The following is a 24,260-nucleotide window of genomic DNA, read 5'->3' on the forward strand; positions in this document are numbered from 1 at the left end:
CCCCCCAGGGGATCAGCGGCAGCTGCGGCGCTGCCGTTCCGGGAGCAGAGGTGAGGAGAGGCTTGGCAAACGGCAGCCGACTCCAGTGCAATTCGGGCTCCACAGCATCGCTAGGGAAAGGCGCAAGGACCGCGGCAGGGAAGTCAGTGAAGGGCGCCGGCTGGACAGCAGGACCGGCACGTCCCGGACCTTCCTCCCGTCCGCGCGAGCCGGGGCTGCCCCCGGCAGCAACACGCGCCCAGCGGCTTCCTCAGAGGCGCTCACACGTGCGCCGGCTCAGCCCGGCGCCTCAGCCTGGGGTCCCGCTGCGGTGGAGTCTGGCCGCTTGGCTCCCGAAAATGCGTCGCTCCCCACCTCAGAACCTAACTCTGCGCAGCGCCTCCCCCGCCAGAAATTTCAAAACTACAAACCTAGGGCGCCCAAAGACCCCTACGCGCGCTCTGCACAGCCCCGCCGCTCAGCCACGCCAGCCATGTTTATATAGCCACGCGGAGACCTCGCGCACGCGCACAAGCCGCCGCCGCCGCCCCGGGCTTCCCCGGAATCCGGCCGTCTGATTGGCCACGGAGCGGAACTGTACCCGTGACGTCACTAGGGATGGCGCCAGAGGGCATTAAAATATTCCCCAGAATGGGGAGGAAGAAGCAGATTACCAAAACCTATCACGCGGGGAAGGGGATAAATTGCACTGGGAGAACTGCAGCATCCGCGTTCGTGTCCTTGGTATCCCCAGTTGTGTGTTCTTTGGAAAGCTGGGACTAGACTGTCGCCAGGCTTCTTTTATTTTTTGAGTCTCACTCTGTTGTCCCAGGTAGAGTGCAGTGGCGTCATCGTAGCTCACCACCACCTCCAACTCCTGGGCTCAAGCGTCCTCCTGCCTCAGCCTCCCAAGTAGCAGGGACTACAGATGGTACTATGGGCACGCACCTCCATGTCCGCGAGTTTTTTCTGGTTTTAGTAGAGGTGGGGTCCCGCTCTTGCTCATGCTGGGCTCAAACTCCTGACCTCAAGTGATCCTCCCGTCTCAACCTCCCATAGTGCTCGATTACAGGCGTAAACCACTGCGCCCGGTCCAGGCTTCTATTTTTTAAGGAACAATGTGGAGAACTGATTTGGGGGGTCACTCAGTAATAATTCAATCACTGTTCTTCTGTGGGCTTCCCTCTAAAGTGTCGCTAAAATTACCAGTGATTTCAGTTGACATTGTGAAAATCAGAATGGTGTATATTTTGTAGTCTATCAAATATGCCTGTTTTCATATTTTAGAGTTGAACTGCCTAAAATCATAAGGGGAAAATTGTTTCTTCTTCAGTGCTGCTATAGATGTCTCTATCTCTTTTAAACTTATTGAAATTGTCTGCATGTCTATCTTCTTCCAAACTAGGGCAGTGCCTTTTGATAACATACCAACATCCTCCAATTCTAGTACTGAGATCTTAAGTGCGATCCTGGGTATTCTTTGAATAAATGAAACGTGTTGAATGAATCAGTAACACAGTGCAATATGGAAAAGCTTGCCGGTTGTTGAGCTAGTCCGAAAAGACGCCTTGATTTCAGGTTAATGTCACAATATTGTATATTTTTGTAGGAGCCAACAGTAAACTGAAGGAGATTTTATAAGTAGGCAGGTGTAATAGTCTGAATGTTTGTGTTCCCTCAGTTTGCATGTTGAAATCTTCGCCCCCACGTTGATAGTATTCGGAGGTGGGGCCCTCATGAATGTGATTAGCCCTTATAAAAGAGACCCCACTCACCACCAAAAATAACTACATGAAATGTTAATTAGCTTGATTTAATCATCCAAATTATCCATGATATATATCAAAATATCACATTGTACTTCATAAGTATATACAATTTTTTTCAGTTAAAAATAAGTAATATTTTTTTAAAAGAAAGCAAGCCCAGAAAGATCCCACTCTCTGTCCACTGTGTAACTGTAAGAAATAAATTTCTGTTGTTTAAAAGGTACCTGGCCTGTAGTACTTTGTCAGATTAACCCAAATGGACTGAGACAGCAGGCAACTTGACCTTCACAGCCCTTACTTTTCTCCCTCCCTGTAAACTACAATGGACAGGATCTAGTGAAGTCCGGTACTTCACTACCTATGCTGTCTCCCACTACTCAACCAGTCCAGATAAATCGAAAACCCATCTCATGACCCAAATCAATTGCAGCCTCTCCTTTTCTATGATGACTTCTCTGATTATTTACCTTCTAGCCAATGCCTCAAAATGAAGTTAGGGAGAGGAAAACTAAATTTATTGAGCACCTCCTGTCTGCTAGTCACTAAGAAATGCATTTCATTTTTCCTTTTCTTCTTTTTTCCCCTTCGTTTTACTAACTTAAAAACTGCAGTTTAAAAAGTAATTTATCCAACAGGCTGGAATTCATACCAGTCAGTATGATGCCAAAGTACATCTCTTTTTTTAATTCCACAAATGTCTTATTTATCATATACCCCACACTGTCCCTGGCAAAAATGCCTTAAGAATAAAAGATATCTAATGAGTATTTGCTAAGTGGATGAATTGATTTTAAGCTATGCAGCATTTTCAGTGAAGCAACATGGTGTAGTGGATTTGAATCTTAGATCTGCTCTTCACCAGCTGGGCAAATTGTTTAGTCTTGATTTTTCTCTCTCCATATAGTATGGTTCAATAAATACTAGCGGAAGGAAAGCTCAAAGTTTGTTCTGAGAACTCTCCCTTTCTAAATTTCCATTAGACCCCACCCCCAACTCACATTCTTTGTTTGGATATGTAATTAACTTCAATCAAGTTACTAAGAGGCTTGGTTGGGGAACTGTACTTTCTCATTAAGTTAACCTTGTACATTTTTCTTATAAACATTTATGTGTGCTGTATAATTTGTCTCACCAATGGGAATTTTAATTTTCTAGTTCTAAAGAATGTACTCTTCCCTACTCAGCACTGGTAACCACTGTGAATTTGGAGTTTAGTAATAATTATGTTTATATTAAAAACTTAATAAAACAGGATATGCATGGGGGGCAAAATAATGTGTTTTATCTCACTGTAAAAAAAAAAGGGAAAATGAAGGAAGCAAGTAATAATTTGATTTTTTGTTTATTTGTTAAAATATTTATAAAATTAAAAATGTTGAAAAATACACACCTGCTAAATAAGGGAATGTCTTTAAATATGCCATTAAATTTCCAAATATTTGGTCCACCAATTCAGGTAATGAAACAAAACTGTGAACAAATATAAAATTTATATTTCTAATATTTCACTATTTTGTATACACAAGAACACAATTTAACTTAGCCAAAACCAAAGTCTAAAGGTACAGATATTGAATGCACAATGTAAATTATTCTTATTGTCCTTCTGATTTTCTAAGTGCTCAAAGTCTCTTCAGAAAATTAATCAAAGTGTACTACTCTGTAGAATTTGAAAAGGAAGACTGTAAAAGGATTCGCTGAAAAAAAAAATCTGCTGAGGCTAAGATGGCTATCACCTAAATTTCAAAGTAATTCAGAAACAAATGCCTTCAAGTTCTGTACTCTTGAACGTGGTCCACTAATTGAGTGTTTTTACATCAGAGCATTTAAATACTGTTTTTGCAACAAAACACTCCTACAATGTAAGATTCACTCTCTGTCTTTCCTTTTCTCCTAAAGGAATGTGGCTTAAATTCTTCAAAAGTTTTGACTTCATAAGTGCTTTCCATTTTTTATGCCTCCATTAAAGGTTTAATAAAGTCTGAGGCACTTCTTAAAATTTTTAGTATTTAAAAAAAATACTCAGGCCAGGCGTGGTGTTCACACCTGTATTCTGAGCCCTTTGGGAGGCTGAGGCGGGAGGGTTACTTGAGACCAAGAGTTCAAGACCAGCCTAGGCAACATAGGGAGACCCCACCCCCCACCCCATCTCTACAAAAATGGAAAAAATGCCAAATGTGGTAGTAGTCCCAGCTACTGGGGAGGCTGAGCCAGGAGAATTGCGTGTCCACGGGAGTTCAAGGCTGCAGTTCAAGTGTGCCACTGCACTCCAGCCTGGGCAACAGAGTGAGACCCTGTCTATTAAAAAGAAAAAAAGTAATACTCAGGAAAACTGGATACAGCTAAAAGGTCCAGTCCAAATATAGAAGATCCATTCTCACTATGAAATACTAATCAGCCAGTAAGATTTACATTTTTGGAGGTACATATATTGACATGGAAAAAAAGATGTTACAAAGTTGGATGTAAAGTATGATTCCATTTTGGGGAAATAAAAAAAAACTTTTAAACCAATTAACAGATAAATGCTCAGAAGAAAATTAGAAAACTCTACACAAAACTATTAACAGAGGGCATCTCTATTTGGAGACATTCTAAGTAATAATTTTCTATTTGTGTCTCTGTATTTTCTAACTTTTCTACAATGAATATGTACCATTTGAATAATCCATAATTAACCCCAGCTTTTTCTTAAAATATGTATTCTTAGTGACAACTGAACTCTGTGTCCCAGTCTTTTCCACGTAACACCCAAGAAACTTCACTGGACATCATGAAGCTGAGCAAATATGGTAGCCTGCCAAAGCTATGCCAAGCAGAAGCTTATTACAAATACTGCTTTAACCTAAGAAGATAGGCTGTTTTCTAAATGTGAATAATCATTTCCTTTCATTTCATACTAAGTGTAGAAAATGTATTAGGGCTGATCAAGCAGCCATAATCCCAGAAATAATATTTAATTTCTATAAGATTCTGCAAACACTGAACTTTGTATTATAGTACTCATTTCCTTAAATTATATATTTTCAAAAGCTTCTCCTCCCCACCTCCCTTAAGTCATTCATTCACGTAACATATATTTATTGAGTGCTAACTATGTGCTTGGCAGCAAAGAATACATAAAATTAAAAAAGACAAAAATCGGCTGGGCGCGGTGGCTCACGCCTGTAATCCTAGCACTCTGGGAGGCCGAGGTGGGCGGATCGTTTGAGCTCAGGAGTTTGAGACCAGCCTGAGCAAGAGCGAGACCCCACCTCTACTAAAAAAAAATAGAAAGAAATTATATGGACAGCTAAAAATATATATAGAAAAAATTAGCTGGGCATGGTGGCGCATGCCTGTAGTCCCAGCTACTCGGGAGGCTGAGACAGGAGGATCGCTTGAGCTCAGGAGTTTGAGGTTGCTGTGAGCTAGGCTGACGCCATGGCACTCACTCTAGCCTGGGCAACAGAGTGAGACTCTGTCTCAAAAAAAAAAAAAAAAAAAAAGACAAAAATCTCTGTCCAAGTGAATCATGCATTCCATTGGAAAGAGACAAAATGAAAAATTAAATTATGTGCTGTATTAGGTGGTGATAAGTGTCATGGGAAAAAGGCAATAAACTATACCACACAAAATACTGTTGATGTGTGGAGGAAGGAAGAAATGGAAGGCAGCAAAATTATTAATAGAAAGGCCCCTGTAGGCCCCTATAAGGATTTTGGCTTTTACCCTGAGTGAGGTAAAAGCCTTGTGAGATTTTGAGCAGCAAAGAGACATTATTTGACTTTTTGTTTTGGGGGGTTTTTTTGAGACAATGTTTCGCTCTGTCATCTTAGGTAGAGTGCCTAGGCATTATCATAGCTCACTGCAACCTCAAACTCCTGGGCTCAAGCAATCCTCCTGCCTCAGCCTCCCAAGTAGCTGGGACTTCCAGGCATGTGTCCCCACACCCAGCTAATTTTTCTATTTTTTATTGTGATAAGGTCTCACTCTTGTGTGAATAGCCCAAGACAGCAAAAACAGTAGTAGCAAGACCATTTAAGGAGGCTACAGGAAAATCTAGGTGAGAAATAATAGTGACTTAGACCAAGATGATAGTCGTGGAAGTGATGGAAAATGGTCCAATTCTGGGGATATTTTGACAGGAGAACCAACAGATTTTCCTGATAGATTGAGCATGAGGTATGAAAGAGAGGAGTAAAGGATGACTGAAAGGTTTTGGGCCAGAGCAAACTGGAAGAATGAGTTGCAATTAATTGAAATAGGAAAGACTGCTGTGGTGGTTGGAAAATTAGGTGCTCAGTTTAGGATTTTTTTTTTCCATCTTAAGGAAAAAATATGCAACACTTCATGAATTTTCGTGTCATCCTTGCGCAGGGGCCATGCTAATCTCTGTATCGTTCCACTTTTTAGTATATGTGCTTCAGAAGCGAGCATGAGGATATTTTAATTTGAAATGCTTACTTGATATCCAAATAAGTATGGAATAGGCAGCTAGATATATAAGCCTCAAGTTCAATAAAGAGTTGCAGGCTGTTTATATACATATACATAAACATATATATATGTAATTTATACACACACACACATATATTTGCCAGCATACAGATAGTTTTTTTTCTATTTGTTTTTGTTTTGTTTTGTTTTGTTTTGGAGACAGAGTCTTACTCTGTTGCCCAGGCTAGAGTGCCGTGGTACAATCGTAGCTTACTGCAGCTTGAACTCCGGGGCTCAAACAATCCTCCCGTGTCACCTTCCAGAGGTGTTGGGATTACAGCCATGAACCACTGCACCCTGCTCTGTAGGTGGTATTTTTAAAGCCACTGACTGGGCTCAAAAAGCTCATGGAGGAAAGGAGTATAAGTGGGGAATGGAAAAGACCAGCATGCTGGGTATTGTCATGGTAAAGGTCAGGTTGATGAGGAGGACCCAGCACTCAAAGATAGTGAAAATATCCTCATTGATAAGACGAAAATGAGGAGAGTGTGGCATCCTGGAAGCCCAAAAGTGACTGAAATTCAGATGAAAAGAGTGATCAACTGTATCAAATGCAGCTGATAGGGCAAGTAAAATGAGGATTGGTGAGTGCCCATTAGAGATAGCAACACAATGTGGTGGTCATTGGTAACAATGACAAGAGAAATCAGTGAAATGTGGTGTAAGGTTTTTTCAATTGGCCGGCGCCAGAGAAAGAAAGACGAGCAGAGTTGAAAAGGGTAAGCAACGAGGCTTTATTGGGGCCCTCCAGGGCGAGGTTCATGGGCCCCAAGAGAGAGAGCCCTGAGAAGTCACATCGCCCAGAAGTTTTGAGTGGGCTTATATATGTTTTTAGGGCTGGGGATGGGGGTTTCTTTGGTGGGAAGATTTATGGTGGGGAGAGCAAGGAATTTTCCATTGCAGTTTTAGGGTGGGTATTGAGAAATAGGAGGGGCCGGTGGTATGTGTGGACTCTAGGAACCGAGACCCTTATCAGGGTAACCATCCAGGTGTGGTCATTAGCTGAGCCTTGCGGGCATTGTTCTTGTATCCTGGGCTTCTTCTTTTTCCATTAGGGAGAGGAGGGGTGCCTGCCACCAGCCTTACATGTGGGGCTTAATTAGAGTATATTCAAGAAAGAATAAGAGGTAAGGGTTTTTGAAGACTGTGAAATTGTAATGCAAAGTAGAGTAGAAAAATGTGGCAGTAACGGGAAGGGATGAGGTCAGGAAAGAGATCTTCCTTACAATAACAGCATACTTAAATGCTGATGGCAGTGATTCAGTAGGGAGGGAAAATTGCTGATAAATGAATAAAGAGGGGAGATTTGTTGGAGCCACGTCCTTGAAGGTAAAAAGGGATGGGATCTAGTGCACAAGTAAGGGGAGCTTTGATGAGAGCCATAGGCCATTCATCTATGGCAACAGAAGGGAAGGGGGAGTTCTCGGCCACAGACACAGGTAGGTGGATATTTGTGGTAGTGGGAACTTGTGTAAATTCTTTTCTAATCATTCTCCCTTCCTCCAATCCAATCCATGTCCCTCACTATTTCTAAGACAATCTTTCTAATATGCAAATCTAATTATGTAACTCTCTCACTGCATTTTATTAATAATATCCTCCCATTACCCACAGGATATAATCTCAGATAGTTAGCATGGGATACAAGGTTCATTATGAACTGGCACCTGCTAAATTGTCCACGCAGTCCTACTCTGCCATGTGCCCATTGTCATCATTAGGAACTATAGGAATTTCCCAAATGTCCCAAGCTCTCTTTCTCAATTTCATGACTTTGATTTTTTTTTTTTTTTTTTTTTTTTTTGAGACAGAGTCTCCCTCTGTTGCCTAGGCTAGAGTGCCCTGGCATCAGCCTGGCTCACAGCAACCTCAAACTCCTGGGCTCAAGTGATTCTCCTGCCTCAGCCTCCCGAGTAGCTGGGACTACAGGCGTGCACCACCACACCCAGCTAATTTTCCTATTTCTAGTAGAGATAGAGTCTCACTCCTGCTCAGGCTGGTCTTGAACTCCTGAACTCAAGTCATGGTCCTCCCTTGGCTTCCCAGAGTGCTAGGACTACAGGTGTGAGCCACCACACCCATACTGAAACCCATGGATTTGGAGGGCAGACTGTATCTCATCTTCAAACCTGCTTTTCTTTCTATAATCCCTATTTCAGTGATTTACATCAACCTCTTTCCAGTTACCCAAGATGTAAAATTAAGAATTGATCTTGGCCAGGAACGGTGGCTCACCCCTATAATCCTAGCACTCTGGGAAGCTAAGGTGGGGGGATTGCTTGAGCTCAGGAGTTGAACAGCCTGAGCAAGAGCGAGACCTTGTCTCTACCAAAAATATTAGTAGAAAAATTAGCCGGGCATCTTGGCACGTGCCTGTAGTCCCAGCTACTCAGGAGGCTGAGGCAGGAGGATCACTTCAGCCCAGGAGTTTGAGGTTGCAGTGAGCTGTGATGATGCCACTGCACTCTACCCAGGGTGACAGAGGGAGATCCTCTTTCAAAAAAAACCAACCTGACCTTGAGTTTTCCCTGGTTTTTTTTATTTATTTATTTATTTATTTATTTTTAAGACAGAGTCTCACTTTGTTGCCCAGGCTAGAGTGCCGTGGCGTCAGCCTAGCTCACAGCAACCTCAAACTCCTGGGCTCAAGCAATCCTCCTGCCTCAGCCTCCCGAGTAGCTGGGATTACAGGCATATGCCACCATGCCCGGCTAATTTTTCTATATGTATTTTTAGCTGTCCAGATCATTTCTTTCTATTTTTAGTAGAGACGAGGTCCCGCTCTTGCTCAGGCTGGTCTCAAACTCCTGAGTTCAAATGATCCACGTGCCTCGGCCTCCCAGAGTGCTAGGATTATAGGCATGAACCACCGCACCCCGCCTTGGTTTTTTTTCTTTTTCTTTTCTTTTAATTTTTTTTCTAGTTGATTCGGCAGGTGAGTTGTTACACACTGAGTTTTCCCGGTTTTTTACCTGTTCCAATCAGTCATTAGATCCTGTCAATCCTGTAATCAAATCTATAATAGCCCTGGAATCCATCAGCCTCTCTCATTGCCACTGTCACTCTCTTAATTCACACCCCATTGCTCACTTGAGTTATCCTAACTGGGCTCCCTCCATAGCTCCAGCTTTGCTCCTCTTCTGTTCTATTCTCCAGTCTACAATCAGAGAGATTTTTTTATTTAAAATGTTTCTGTAGCATTAACATTGTAATTATTATCATCATTCTTTTACCTGGGATTATTATTCTTTCTTATTGAAAGGGGCCTAAAAAAGTATTCTAATTTTTAGAAATTGGAATCTTATTATAATTCCATCATTCTGGCTGAATTCTCACTGTTGCATGTTACTTTCTAATTCTTGTCTATTATATACTTGTAAAGTGTATGTGAAGTGTATGAAGAAGTTTGTATATAATTTAGAACTTAATTTTACCTAAATAATTTTCTATATCTAAACATTTAAATCAGGCTGCTAGGTAGATAGTGAGGGCTTCTGGGTCTCCTAAGGACGAAACTGGGTGCTGTTGCCTTGGTGCAATTGCCCCACCTAGGAAGAAGGACAAGGGTGGGCCTCAGGCCCCCACCTTGGTCCTGTGCCACCCTAATCCTCTCCCGAGAGACTGCCATACCTGGGGGAGGAGGGAACACCCTGCGAATCTGCCAATCAAAGTAGCCTACACCAGCTACAAAAGAGGACTCTCTAGTCCACAGGCCAAGCCACGTAGGTACCATAGAGTCTAGAAATTGACCTAGAACAGCCTGCTTGTGTAGTAAGACTCAGGTCATGCAAATCCCAACTGCCCAATCAAAGTGGTTCCATGGTGACCTCTAAGCCACAGGGAGGTTCCAATCTGATCACTATAAAAGAAGACTCAGACCATAATCAGTCTCCTTTATTAACCCCTTCCTTTTGCTGGAACAATGGGTCGGTCGTCATCTGTGGCGTATTGTCATGCTCTGTAAACCTATATCTTGCTCTTGCTCTATAATCCTATCTATATCCCCTCAATAAATCTCATTTTTGTGCTCACCTTTACTTTGGTGCATCTGGTCATTCTGCCATGAGTGTGCGAAGAACTGACATTTCAGACTGAAACCTGACAAGATCACTTGTATAATTCCATATTTCTAAAATGTCTTCATAATTATAATTTTGTACATAACATTTATTCAACAAGAATACATAATTGTTTGCATATGTAATCACAAATTGTGATAAATGCTATGAAAGAAAAGAAAAGTGCCTTGAAAGAGAATAATGAAGGAACTAATTTAGATAGGGAGCTAGGGAAATGTTCTGGGAATTTAAAAAATACTTCTGAGACTGGTTAGAGTAAGCTGGAGGGACAGTGGCCTGAATAATACTGGAGAGGCAGAGAGAGGCCTGATTATTCAGGCTTAAACCAGGTGTGATGTGCAAATGATAGCAATTGAAAAATTTTAAGCAGGAGTAATATGAATTTATTTACATTTTTCAACTTTTAATTTTGAAATAATTTCAAATTTAGAGAAGAGTTGCAAGGAATACTACTTACAACTTTCATTTACCCTTCATCCAGATTCACCGATTTTTAACATTTTGATTTGTTTCATCATTTGCTCTAGCTCTCTTTCTGTGTATGTATGTATATAAATACACACATATATGTATGTATGTACTCATGTATGTAGGTACTCATACACATGCTCGATCCTCATTATTTGCAGATTCTGTATTTGTGAATTCCTCTACTTGCTAAAATCTATTTGTAACCCCCAAATCAATACTTGAAACACTTTTGCTTTCACAGACAGGAGCAGAGCCACAAAAATTTGAGCGGCCCAACCTGCACATTTCCGGCTGAGTTTGAATAAGGAACCCTCTGCCTCTAATTTCAGCTCTCCTGCTGTAAACAAGTGTTCTTTTTTGCAGTCTAATTAGTGCCACATTCTTCACATTTTTGTGCCTTTTGTTGGTGATTTTCCTGTTTACAATGGCCCCCAGATATGGTGCTGAAGAGCTGTTTAGTGTATAAGAAAGGGGCACTTAGAGAGAAAATACACTCTTTAGAGAAGATTTTTTTTCAGGCAGGAGTTACAGTGCTGTTGGCCGTGAGTCCAATGTTACTGAACTAACAATATTTATTAAATAAGATGGTTTTAAACAGAAATAAGGTTTCGTATTGATAGACGGACAAAACTGTCATGACTAGAGGCTCCTAGGAACTTAACCTTGTATTTCCTCCATGAGCAATGGGTCAGTATTTGCTAACTCAGTGTTGGCGGCAACTTTGTAGAATATAACTACCTCAAGTAATGAGAACTAACTATATATACACTTTTTTTCCTGAACAAGTTTTAAGTAAGTTGCAGACATGCCCCTAAATACTTCAATGTGTACTTAAAATAAGGACATTCACTTTCATAATCACAGTACAGTTAACAAAATTAGGAAATTTAATATTGATATAATAATTTAGTCAATAGATCTTAAATCAAAGATCTTTTTCAATTTTTGCCAATTGTCCCAATAATGTCCTTTATAGAAAATTTTTTCTAGTCCAGGGACCAATTCAGAATCATGCATTGCATATAGATATAGATACTCTTTAGTCTCCTGTAATCTAGAACATTTCCTCAGCTTTTATTCATTTTTCATGATATTGGCATTTTTAAAGAGAACAGGCCACTTATTTTGAGAATGTCCTCAGTTTCAGTTTGTCTTTTGTTTCCTCATGATTAGCTTCAGGTTATGCATTTTGACAGGAATACTATTATACTAAGTGATGTTATGATCGCTCTATCACATTAGGAGACACATAATATAGATCTGTCTCACTATTGTTTTTGTTTGTTTCTCTTGGTTTGGTTGTTTTTAGAGATAGGGTCTCACTTTGCCAGGCTGGAATGCAGTGGCATGATCATAGTTCGCTGCAGCCTCGAACTCCTGGGCTCAAGTAGTCCTCCTGCCTCACCCTCCTGAGTAGCTAGGACTATTGGTGTGTACAACTATGCCCTGCTAACTCATTTATATTTTGTAGAGACAGGGTCCTGCTATGTTGCTCAGGCTGGACTCAAACTCTTGGCCTCCAGCAATCCTCCTGCCTCAGCCTCCCAAAGAGCTGGGATTACAGGCATGAACCACCTTGCCTGGCCTGTCTTACTATTGTTTATGCTAAATTTCATCATTTGTTTATGATATATGTCAGGTTTCTCACTATAAAGTTAGCATTATTTCTCTTTGTAATTAATAAGTAACATGAGGGACATACTTTGAGGCTTTGTAACTATTCTTTTCTTCATCAAGCCTACTAATTTTAGCATCCATTCATGGCTCTTGGCTGAATTAATGATTACCATGATGACCACAAAGCTGATTTTTCTAACTCATTTCTTTTACATTATCATTTACCATTCTATTGGAAGAAGTAGTTTTCCCATCTCTTTTTTTTTTTTTTTTGAGACAGACTCTGACTCTGTTGCCCGGCTAAAGTGCCATGGCATCAGCCTAGCTCACAGCAACCTCAAACTCCTGGGCTCAAGCAATCCTCCTGCCTCAGCCCGCTGAGTAGCTGGGACTACAGGCATGTGCCACCATGCCCAGCTAATTTTTTCTATATATATTTTTAGTTGTCCAGATAATTTCTTTCTATTTTTGGTAGAGACGGGGTCTCGCTCTTGCTCAGGCTGGTCTCGAACTCCTGAGCTCAAACGATCCACCCGCCTCAGCCTCCCAGAAAGCTAGGATTACAGGCGTGAGCCACCGAGCCTGGCCCCATCTCTCTTATTTATCAGTATGGATTCATATGTTCTTTTTTAATCAATGGGTTATAAGCAAATATTATCATGATTTATTTTGATTCTCAAATTGTCCCTGATTTGGACAGTAGGTTCTCCTTTAAGTTGTCTCCTATATCCTTTTGATGTATCCACATCATTTTCTGAGTGACCTAACATTTTAAAGATCATGCTAATTGTAACTATTATATGGAAAATGGACTTGAGGAGGGAAAAAAAAGGAAAGAAAGAGACTAGTTAGATGGCTCCTTCAGCAGGACAGTTGAGAGATGAGGGTGGCTTGAAATTAAGTGGTAAAAGTAGATATGGAAAAAGGTGGGCAGATTTGATGTATTTTAGAGGTAAAATCTGTGGATCTTTGTGGTAGATTGAGTAAAGTAGCTGAGGGAGTGAAGTGTTATGAATCTCTCTCACATTTTTAGCTTAAGAACTTGGGTGGATGGTGATTTCATTGATTTCATTCACAGTAATGGGGAAGATTGGAGATGGAACAGTTCTGATGGAAAAGATCAAGAGTTCAAGTTCAAGAAAGATCAAATAGACCTTGAAAGTGAAATGTGGTCTAGGTTTTATGTTACCTTTATACTTGCACTTCCTGGCACAGAAAGATTATACCTGAAGTAGTGGAACTGGATATTATCACTGATGACGAGAAGGTACGGTAAAGAGAGAAGAACCCATATTAAACCTCAGCCCTTAGCAGTACCATAGGAAAAGAAGTCAGGAAGGGGAACTAGAGAATTAGCAGTGGCCACAGAGGTAGGTAAAAACAACCAAAAGGGGAGAAATCAGGAAGCCAAGATAAAAATGCTCAATTAGATGAAATGCTGACAGATCAGTAAGATTTCAATTTTGTCTCTTCTAGAATGATTCTTTATTATGACAGGGATCTTTTATTGTTGTTCGCTCTATATCCCTATAGCCTGGAACAGGGCCTGGCCTATAGTAGGTGCTTAATAAATATTTGTTGACTAAATTGATGAATTTGTAGATCACGTGTTTTTGTAGTATTATTGCATTGATTAGATATAATGCCAGAAAAATGTCGAAAAATAACAGTGATGTGCTTTCTCTTCTTGATATGATAGTTCCTCAAATGGTTTAATTGTTTGATGTTTGCCTCTCCAAAGAAAAATTTGATGTTTCTTTCATAAGCGAAAACTTTCTATGGCCCCACTCAGCACTCCACCCTATCCCCGTAATGCCTCAAGAGTAAAACCGTAATGTAGAAGTCCTGTCATGATGTGGCCCTACTTGGTGTCACTCTGGCTACCTCTCTTTTTTTTTTTTTTTTTTTGAGACAGAGTGTCACTTTGTTGCCCTGGCTAGAGTGAGTGCTGTGGCGTCAGCCTAGTTCACAGCAACCTCAAACTCCTGGACTTAAGCGATCCTTCTGCCTCAGCCTCCTGAGTAGCTGGGACTACAGGCATGTGCCACCATGCCCGGCTAATTTTTTTTTCTATATATATTTTAGTTGGCCAGATAATTTCTTTCTATTTTTTTAGTAGAGACGGGGTCTCGCTCTTGCTCAGGCTGGTCTCGAACTCCTAACCTCGAGCGATCCACCCGCCTCGGCTTCCCAGAGTGCTAGGATTACAGGTGTGAGCCACCATGCCCGGCCTGGCTACCTCTCTTCCCATGCCAATGTCCTTATGATACCATGCTTCTCTTGTGAGGCAAAGAGGTAGAGGAAGTTCCCAGAGAAGGCTTCTTTGACCCTCTTTCCAACAAAACCCCTCCACTTGTATTTGTTTTTCTCCTGCTATATTCATTACTTCCCTGTCTTCTAAAAGACTTTAATTTCCTTGATATAATGATTTTTTATCTTGCCATTTGCAGTTTCCTGGGCAAAATAGCAAGACCCCATCTCTACAAAAAACAAAACAAAAAAAATTAGCCAGGTGAGGTAGGAGTATCTCTTGAGCTCAGGGGTTTGAAGCTGCAGTGAGCTGTGATTGCACCATTGCACTCCAGCCTGGGCAACAGAGCAAGACCCTGTCTCCTAAAAACAAAACAAAACCAAAAAAAAAAAAAAAAAAAAAAAAAAAGATGAGAGAGTAAGAAAGAGAATTTTAGGTGTTAAGGGATGCCCAAATAGTTGGTAAAACATTGTTTCTGGGTTGTGTATGTGAGTGTTTTCCAGAAGAGATCGGGATTTGAGTCAGTGGATTGAGTAAGGAAGATCCACTCTCACCCAGTGTGGGTGGATCATCGCAGGACCATTGCCCTGATTTGTCATAAAACTTCAGCAGGATTACCCACCATTGCTTTTGCACCATCAGTGGAAATGTCCACACAATGAAAAAAGCAAACATCTTAGTATTATGTAATAAAGACCTCCATGTACCTCATAAATGGACTCAGATACCCAGGGGAGACAGATCACATGTTGATAACCACCATAGTAAACACAACTGCTTTACTTTCTTGTTTTTTTTTTTTATTTGTTTGTTCGTTTTTAGAGACAAGGTCACACTCTATTGCCCAGGCTGGAGTTCAGTGGCATGATCATAGCTCACTGTAATCTTCAACTCCTGGGCTCAAATGTTATTTTACTGTTTAACTTGCAGTTTCTGAGTCAATATTGTGAGGTTTTGCGGTAACTGGGTGAAAACCTCTCACCCACCATCACTTCTCTTTAATTTTTTCCTAAGTATTCCTCCCCAGAGATGCTTCTGTATTTTCTAAGTATGAACAAGTTTTTAATTAGGCCTTCTCTTTATTGTCAAGTGATTCCAGCAAATGTATTAAATTTATTTAATACGTTGTTAGCTGATAAAGTGTGATCAATTCCTATCTTCCTTCCCTCCCTTCCCCACTCTCTTTTTCCTTTCTTTCCTTCCTTTCTTCTTTTTTCTTTTTCTTCTTCTTCTTTTTTTTTGAGACAGAGTCTCACTCTGTTGCCCAGGCTAGAGTGCCATGGTGTCAGTCTAGCTTACAGGAACCTCAAACTCTTGGGCTCAGGTGATCCTTCTGCCTCAGCGTCCCGAGTAACTGGGACTACAGGCATGTGCCACCATGCCTGGCTAATTTTTTCTATATATTTTTAGCTCATTTTAGTCATTTTAGATTATTTCTTTCTATTTTTTAGTAGAGACAGGTTCTCGCTCTTGCTCAGGCTGGTCTCGAACTCCTGATCTCGAGTGATCCTCCCGCCTTGGCCTCCCAGAGTGCTAGGATTACAGGCGTGAGCCACCGCACCCAGCCTCTCTTTCTTTCTTTTCTTGAGACAGGGTCTCACTATGTTGCTCTCAAACTCTTGGCTTCAAAGATCCTTCCTCCTTGGCTTCCCAAAGTGCTGGGATTTCAGGCATGAGCCACCACTCCTGGTCCTCTTTTCTTTTTTTAAAGTAACTTTTGAATAAGAAAAAAAAAGTTTTACGTTCTCAAGATGTAAAAATTATCAACCTCACAGTCTCCTACAGCTTTATACATACCAGATCTGGGTTTAAATTCAGATTTGCAATGTGCTTTAGAATATCAAAGACCTTGAGAAGACTTGCCGTAAAGCAGCTGTTCCCAAATGTTTTCATCACATCAAATTTTTACACTTTTAAAATTTATTAAGGACTCCCCCAAATCTTCTTTATATGGATTTCATGTATCACTATTTACCATGTTAGAAAATAAATCTGAGAAAAGTATAAATTATTTATTAGTTCACTTAAAAGTAACAATATAAGCTTTACTACATACTCTATTAGTTATGGTCCAGTCAGGAGACAGATATCACATTAGTTATTTGAAGAGGGAAATTTTATTTTATTTTATTTTATTTTAGTTAGCTCCAGGCTGGAGCACAGTGACCTGATCATAGCTCACTGTAACCTCAGACTCCTGGGCTCAAGCAATCCTCTTGCCTTAGCCTCCCGAGTAGCTAGGACTACAGGCATGCGCCACCATACCTGGCTAATTTTTTAATTTTTATTTTTACTAGAGATGGGGTCTTGCTATGTTGCCCAGGCTGGTCTTGAACTCCTGGCCTCAAGTGAACCTCCCACCTCAGCCCCCCAAAGTGCTGGGATTATAGGTGTAAGCCACTGCACTTTGCTGAAGAGGGAAATTTTAATATAAAGAATTGTTAACTAGTAGAAGATGGTTAACGACTAAAAAGAATAGGACTCTAAGGCATCCAGAAGTAGCAGGTGCAAAAAGGCACATACTCCCTCTAGAGGGAGAGTGGACAATAAAAGAACCAAGGTCATTTCCCAGGGCTGAGATTCAGACCTCTCAAAGAGAGCAGGGAACTTGCACTGCTGACAGTGTGAAGAACCTTGCCAAAGGGAACGGCTCATTGTCATAGATAAAGCCACTGAATGGGGGGAAGCATGGCCCGAGGGGTAAGTGGAGTTTACTGCCCTGAATGATAACGGAGTATCGGAATCCGGAAGCCAAGTACCTAGTGCTAAGCTCTGCAGAATCACTTCAGCGCCCTCTATTGACCAAGCTTAACATTTCACCAGCGAGAAAAGGAGAAACGTTTTCAGGCCAGGGTCCAGCTCTGATATGACTCTTTCACTTTTTTGGAAATTATAGTTATTTTTCATTTTTAAAAATGAAATTTTTTTCCATATTTAAAAAATATTTATGAAATATTATAAAATATTGGTAACGTGTGCTAGTAATGACGTTTTTTATCTCTCAGCTACAAATCTACCTCCTTTTGCCCTCCTTTTGTGCTGTCAAGGTATCTGTTTCAGCGGGGGTCAAAGGTCTGCTCCCAGCTTCTAGGCAAAGCTGCCAGGGAGGGGCTGTAGTGGCCTCGCCCAATCACACATCTGCCCTCCTTGGCCCTGAGCAATGTGATTGAGACCTGGGGGTACAGGATCTGGCCCGTGGGCCTGTCCCTGGGTCCCCAAAGATCAATCCCTGACCATGCCAGGGAGAAACGTGCCCCAGCAGGTTTGAGGTCCCTCCACCTTGGGGCATGCCTGCATCAGGGAGCAGCACCGGGGAGGGCCAGGGGGCAGGGAGCTCGCAGCCTGAGCATCCCTCAGTCCGCTGTAGGACCCCCAGAGGAAAGGTCTGAGCTCCCTTCTCTGTGGAAGCCTTGGTATGGTGGCTCTGTTATCTCTCTCCCTGCAGGTGGGGGAGGGGAAGGGGAGGAAAAGAGTCTGAAAGGTTTGAGCCCCACTCTCTGTGGAAGGCCCGGTGTGGTGGATGCCCCCACAGAGAGGAGAAGCAGTTCCTGCGAGCCCCGGCTCAATGGTCTCTCAGCAGCCACGGGCGGGACAGGGGAAGGGGAGGAAAAGAGTCTGGGTGGAAGAAAGCTAGCACTCTGGTCGTTTCTGTCTCTCCAGAAGGCAGCCCACCCAGAATGTCAAGACTCTGGGGTCACGCAGATCCTGCGGACCCATTGAACCCCTGTGTCTACTGCCGTCTGGGCTGGAGTTGGGAAATGTTGGTGTGGGAACAGGTGAGATGAAAACTGAGGGGCTGAGGCCCCCTTGGGAGGACAAAGGTGCCTGGTGGGTGGGGAATTAGCACCTCCTGTCTTGGCTCAGGTCTGTGGTAATGGGAAGTGACCCTGAGGGCACTGGCTGCCTGGTGCTTCGTCCCATCCCATCCCGTGAAGCTCCCAGTTCCCTGGCGGCAGCAACTTTCCAGCTTGTGGGGGTGGAACTCTCCAGAAGCTCGGGAGGGAGCCCACCGACTGCCATAGAAGTGGGGCAGGGAGAAATAAACCGTTCTACCTACCCTGCTCGCTGGACTCTGAGCCTCCTGGGGGTTGATCTCCGCCAGTATCCTGCTCCTTCATGTTCTGGGGGCTTTCTTCCCACACTCGAGGACTCAGGAACCTCCTGGAACCATCACTGTGGTTGCTCCACTGGCTGCTCTGTTGGAGTTTCTCCAGGCCTTGGTTCTCATCTCCATGTTTAAATTTTTCTTTTTTTGGAGAAAAGAGTCTCACTCTAATCACCCTGGCTACAGTGCAGTGGCATCATCATAGCTCACTGCGACCTCAAATTCCTGGGCTCAGGTGATACTTCTTCCTCAGCCTCCTGAGTATCTGGTTCTATAGGCACATTCCACAACACCCGGCTAATTTTTTCTACTTTTAGTAGAGACGGGGTCTTGCACTTGCTCAGGCTGGTCTTGAACTCCTGAGCGTAAGCAATCCTCCCACCTTGGCCTCCCAGAGGGCTAGGATTATAGGTGTCAGCCACCACACCCAGCCTAAATTTTTCTTAAATCTTTTTTCTGCATTGAATAGTTTTTGGATTTATAATTGTGAAATACACAAAATACACAGTGCAGATAACTGATATGCACAGTTGAGAGAATAATGAAGCGAACGTGCGCACAACGGACCACCCACCTTTAGAAAAGCATTACCAGTTCCAGTGCATTCCTCTCCCCAGCCCCAACAGGAAGTACGCAATATCCTGAGTTTTCTAACAACCATTCCCTTGCTTCCTTTTGTTTTATCTCAAATGTTGTATCTTTTAAATGCTTTATTCAGTATTGCAGGTCTTTAAGCTTTCTATAAATGTTATTGTATATATTCTTTCATAATTTTATTTTTTGCTCAATGTTTCTAAGATTTATTCTTTGTGATACATACAGCTGTAGTTCCTTCTTCCCTTTTCCCTGCTGTATGTATGCGGCTACGTGAATATAAATCACACTTTCATTTGTTTTCCTTTTTTTTTTTTTTCATTTGTTTTCCTTTGATGAACATTAGGTTATTCTTTTTTTTTTTGGTCACAAACAGTGCCTTTGCATGTGAGTATTTTATGTATATACACAACTTTCTGTAGGCTTATATATCTGGGAGTAGAATTGCTAGCTAAAGGGCACATGCCTCTTTGACTTTCTTAGGTTCACTAACTTGCGAGGCACTTGTCTTAGTCTACAGTTCTAACAGTAGCAGAAAAGAGTTTTTTGGCTCCGATGCTCACTAATTCATTATACATTTTTAATTTTTGCCAATCTGATGACTGTAAAACATTAGTGTCTCATTGCAGTTATAATATAAATTTCCTTGATTATTAGTCTAGTAGAACATCATTTAATAAGATACTCATAAGAGAAAATCATTCAGTTTTCTCTTCTGTGGAACTATTTATATGCACCACTCACTTTTGTTATTTTTTATTCCTTTGAATCAACAGTTTTTATATCCAGACACACACCTTTTATCATTTCTATGTGTTATAAATATCTTCTTCCATTTGTGGCCTGTCTTTTCACTTTCTTTATGGGTGTTTGTTTTTTTTTTAATTTTTTTAATTTATTTTTATTTATTTATTTATTTTTAAGACAGAGTCTCGCTCTGTTGCCCGGGCTAGAGTGCCGTGGCGTCAGCCTAGCTCACAGCAACCTCAAACTCCTGAGCTCAAGCAATCCTTCTGCCTCAGCCTCCCGAGTAGCTGGGACTACAGGCATGCGCCACCATGCCCGGCTAATTTTTTTCTACATATATAATTTTAGCTGTCCAGATCATTTCTTTCTATTTTTTGTAGAGATGGGGTCTCGCTCTTGCTCAGGCTGGTCTCGAACTCCTGAGCTCAAACGATCCGCCCACCTCAGCCTCCCAGAGTGCTAGGATTACAGGTGTGAGCCACCGCGCCCGGGCTTTTTTTTTTTTTTTTTGAGGCAGGATCTCGCTCTGTCACCCAGGCTGGAGTACAGTGGCACGACCATAGCTCACCACATAGCTCACTGCAGCCTTCAACTTCTGGGCTCAAGCGATCTTCTCACCTCAGCCTCCCAAGTAGCTGCAACTACAGGCACAAGCCACTGCACTTGGAATAGTTTTATCTTTTATGTTTTGATCTTTAATCCACCTGAAATTGATTTTTTTTTTTTTTTTTTGAGACAGAGTCTCACTCTGTTGCCCAGGCTAGAGTGAGTGCCGTGGCGTCAGCCTAGCTCACAGCAACCTCAAACTTCTGGGCTCAAGTGATCCTCCTGTCTCAGCCTCCCGAGTAGCTGGGACTACAGGCATGCACCACCATGCCCGGCTAATTTTTTCTATATATATTTTTAGCTGTCCATATAATTTCTTTCTATTTTTAGTAGAGATGGGGTCTCGCTCTTGCTCAGGCTGGTCTCGAACTCCTGAGCTCAAACGATCCGCCCACCTCGGCCTCCCAGAGTGCTAGGATTACAGGCGCGAGCCACCGCGCCCGGCCGAAATTGATTTTTTAAAAGTCCTTTCTTTCCAAATGAATAACCAGTTTTCCTATCACTGTTTAGTGAAAAGGTAATTCTTTAGCCACTGGAAAGCAATGCTAGCTGCCCTAAACCAAGGATTCAGTAAGTGAGGGTGTGTTTCTAGGTTCTCTACTGTGCTCACTCCCTGTGCTAACACAACTTCTTCCACAGTAGCACCAGCGTCTGCTCAGATGCCTTCTCTGACTTCCAAATCCTTACTTACAGTTCCTGAGGATTTCCCATTCCTTTTTGGGAGCTCATCTATATATTTAAAAGGATATTTGTTAGATTTTACGCAGCATTTCTACGCCTATAGTGAGAAATTTTTCAGTTTACCTATTTAGCCATAATCTAATGCTGGAAAGAGAAGTTGTTCAGGTAATTCCTAAAACCAAATGTTTGTGGGGGATTTGAGGGAGGAAAAGCATAAAGTACTTGGATATTGGGGAATATTCTCTCATTAAAATAAGTAAAAGTGACTATTTATTTATTTATTTATTTATTCTGGGAGAAGCCCTTAGGAATAAAAGTGACATTTTAAATCGCAATAATGGTTGAGTATTTTTTGGTTAGAACTTCACATTAAATAAAAAATTGCTTTGCAAAGATCAGTGAAGCTTGGCCAAAATAATACTTAAAATTCCAAAGTAGGCAGGGTGTCGTGGCTCACGCCTGTAATCCTAGCACTCTGGGAGGCCAAGGTGGGAAGATTGTTTGAGCTCACGAGTTCGAGACCAGCCTGAGCAAGAGTGAGACCCCCCCCCATCTCTACTAAAAATAGAAAGAGAATTAGCTGGACAACTAAAAAATATATATAGAAAAAATTAGCCGGGCATGGTGGCGCATGCCTGTAGTCCCAGCCACTCGGGAGGCTGAGGCAGAAGGATCGCTTGAGCCCAGGAGTTTGAGGTTGCTGTGAGCTAGGCTGATGCCACGACACTCTAGCTCAGGCAACAGAGTAAGACTCTGTCTCAAAAAAAAAAAAAAAAAAAAAAATTCCAAAGTAAAATAAATCAGTCAAGCAAAAATCAATCAGACTCTGATATCTGAGAATAACAGGAGGAATAAAGCCAGTGAGATAAAAACTCTCTTGCCTCTCATGACATATCCTTGTGAGGGACATTGGTGAGAAATAACAAATGTTTCCATTCTGATGGACAGTTGTGGTGGCAAAGCACTATAAGCATCAACACCACGGGCATAAGGCACATAATTTGTTTCATGAGAATTATTAAGAGAATTAAATGAGTTAGTATTTGGAAAGAACTCAAAACCATGTCTGGCATGTAGTGACTATGATATCTTATCATTACTTGTCAAGTAAAAATAAGGGATGGAATTACAACCATATCCCTTTTCTTAGAGACAGGGTCTCACACTGCTGCCTAGGCTGGAGTGCAGAGTGCAGTGGTGCGATCACAGCTCACTGCAACCTCGAACTCCCCGGCTTAAGGGATCCTCCTGCCTCAGCCTCCTGAGTAGCTGGGACTACAGGCATGAGCCACTGCACCTGGCCATAACCACATGCTTTAGATGACGTGTCCCTTTTCCCCCCAGATAGGAAATACGGAGATCCACAGAGCTGGGCTGTGATTTAGAAGAAAGCCATTAACACTATATCTATTTTTAGCCAAATCCATCCAGAGGTGTAGAATGTCCTGTCCTTAGGATCAGAGGTGGAAACTGGGAGACAGGGTGGTCTCACTCCCTTCTTTTGCTTCTGGAAAGCCAAGCAGGGCCAGCAGGGGATCAGGGAACAAGTATTTGGCTTTGATTCTAAACTTTAGAAAGAAGAGGTATGGGGAGTCACAAAATTCCATGGGTCCAGTGAAACTAGGAAGGCAATTAGAGCTGTACATTCAGCCCTAGAAAATGCCCATGGTCTTTACATATGAGGAACCGAAGTGCAGCAGCAGAAGGCCAGGAATTTGATCCAAGATGAACACCAGTGAGGCAGCCCTGTAAAGACTTTATATCTCTTAAAGCTCTGGCTCTGCTCTTTACCCTCTCGTCAAAGCACTACAACCATCAGTGGCTGAGAGCTTCCTATGATAGCTGCTAACCCATGCTGATTCTTTTCTTTACCATCTCCCCTAAGCTTTTCATTCTTCTGCAAAAACTCAACCTCTCTCCTCGTTTTCAAAAAGAACATTAAAAAAAGAAAGACAAAGCTCTAAAATAATAAAGTATATGGGCTTTTGTTTTTATGCCTATTAATGTCCTCTGTTTTCAAAAACATAAACTCATTACAGGCATGAAGCACGTCCCTTTCATGGGCTATTGGATTAAATTCTCTCTGTGGGCAGGGATCACTTTTTCTGTTTCTCTTGTTCCTCCCAGTAAGCCTAGCACAATGTCAAGCACTCAGATATTTCATGGAACATGTAACAAATCTAACATTCTGGACATAAGTGAGATAAAATAAAAAATCTAAACTAAAAATTACATATATTAATTTATTTCCTTGTTTTCATATAGCATCTTGTTAATATGCCCTTATAACCTCTTACCACACTTTAATAGCTTGTTTGGATTAGCCTTTAATATTTGTTCTGTAAACAAAATATTACAATTTACAAAATGAAAAAGGTAAAATAAATATGACAAAATATTGAAACATGAAAGCAACTCTAACAAAATTTTGAGAATTCACCAGTACAAGGATATTTTTGTCATTCATCGAGAAATGCAGCTCAATATTATATCTGGTTTATTTTGGAATAGTTGTATCTCTTTAACTGACAGTCAATATTCAAACCACCAAATTATTAATTTTTTAAAATTAAAATTTTTTTCTTAATTAAATTTGCATATATGAAGAAAAGTAACACACTGGACAAGTTATATAGTCTCAGGTTTATGTGGAATTATGACTGCTTTCAACAATTACTGAAATCTCCTTTCAAAGAAAATCTTCACACTAACCCATGTTTGACTACGTAACAGAATGAAGACAGACACAAATCTGGCATCCTCAAAACAGCACACAACTAATAAATGTAATGCTGCAAAGTAACTTACTTCCTCCAAAACTTCACTAAACAATTCCAAGCAGTACAACAAAACATTAAAACTCCCAGTGGTCATCTTAAGAA

General features: G+C 41.5%; 1 non-coding gene across 1 annotated transcript; it reads right to left on the reverse strand.

Moving 5' to 3' along the window:
• Positions 1-6,062: 6,062 nt before the first annotated feature.
• On the reverse strand, positions 6,063-6,167 carry LOC138383603 (U6 spliceosomal RNA). Its single transcript, XR_011233657.1, has one exon. It is a non-coding gene; the product is annotated as a U6 spliceosomal RNA (small nuclear RNA).
• Positions 6,168-24,260: the final 18,093 nt, after the last annotated feature.

Source organism: Eulemur rufifrons, chromosome 5 (assembly GCF_041146395.1).
Source record: "Eulemur rufifrons isolate Redbay chromosome 5, OSU_ERuf_1, whole genome shotgun sequence".
Taxonomy (NCBI): domain Eukaryota; kingdom Metazoa; phylum Chordata; class Mammalia; order Primates; family Lemuridae; genus Eulemur; species Eulemur rufifrons.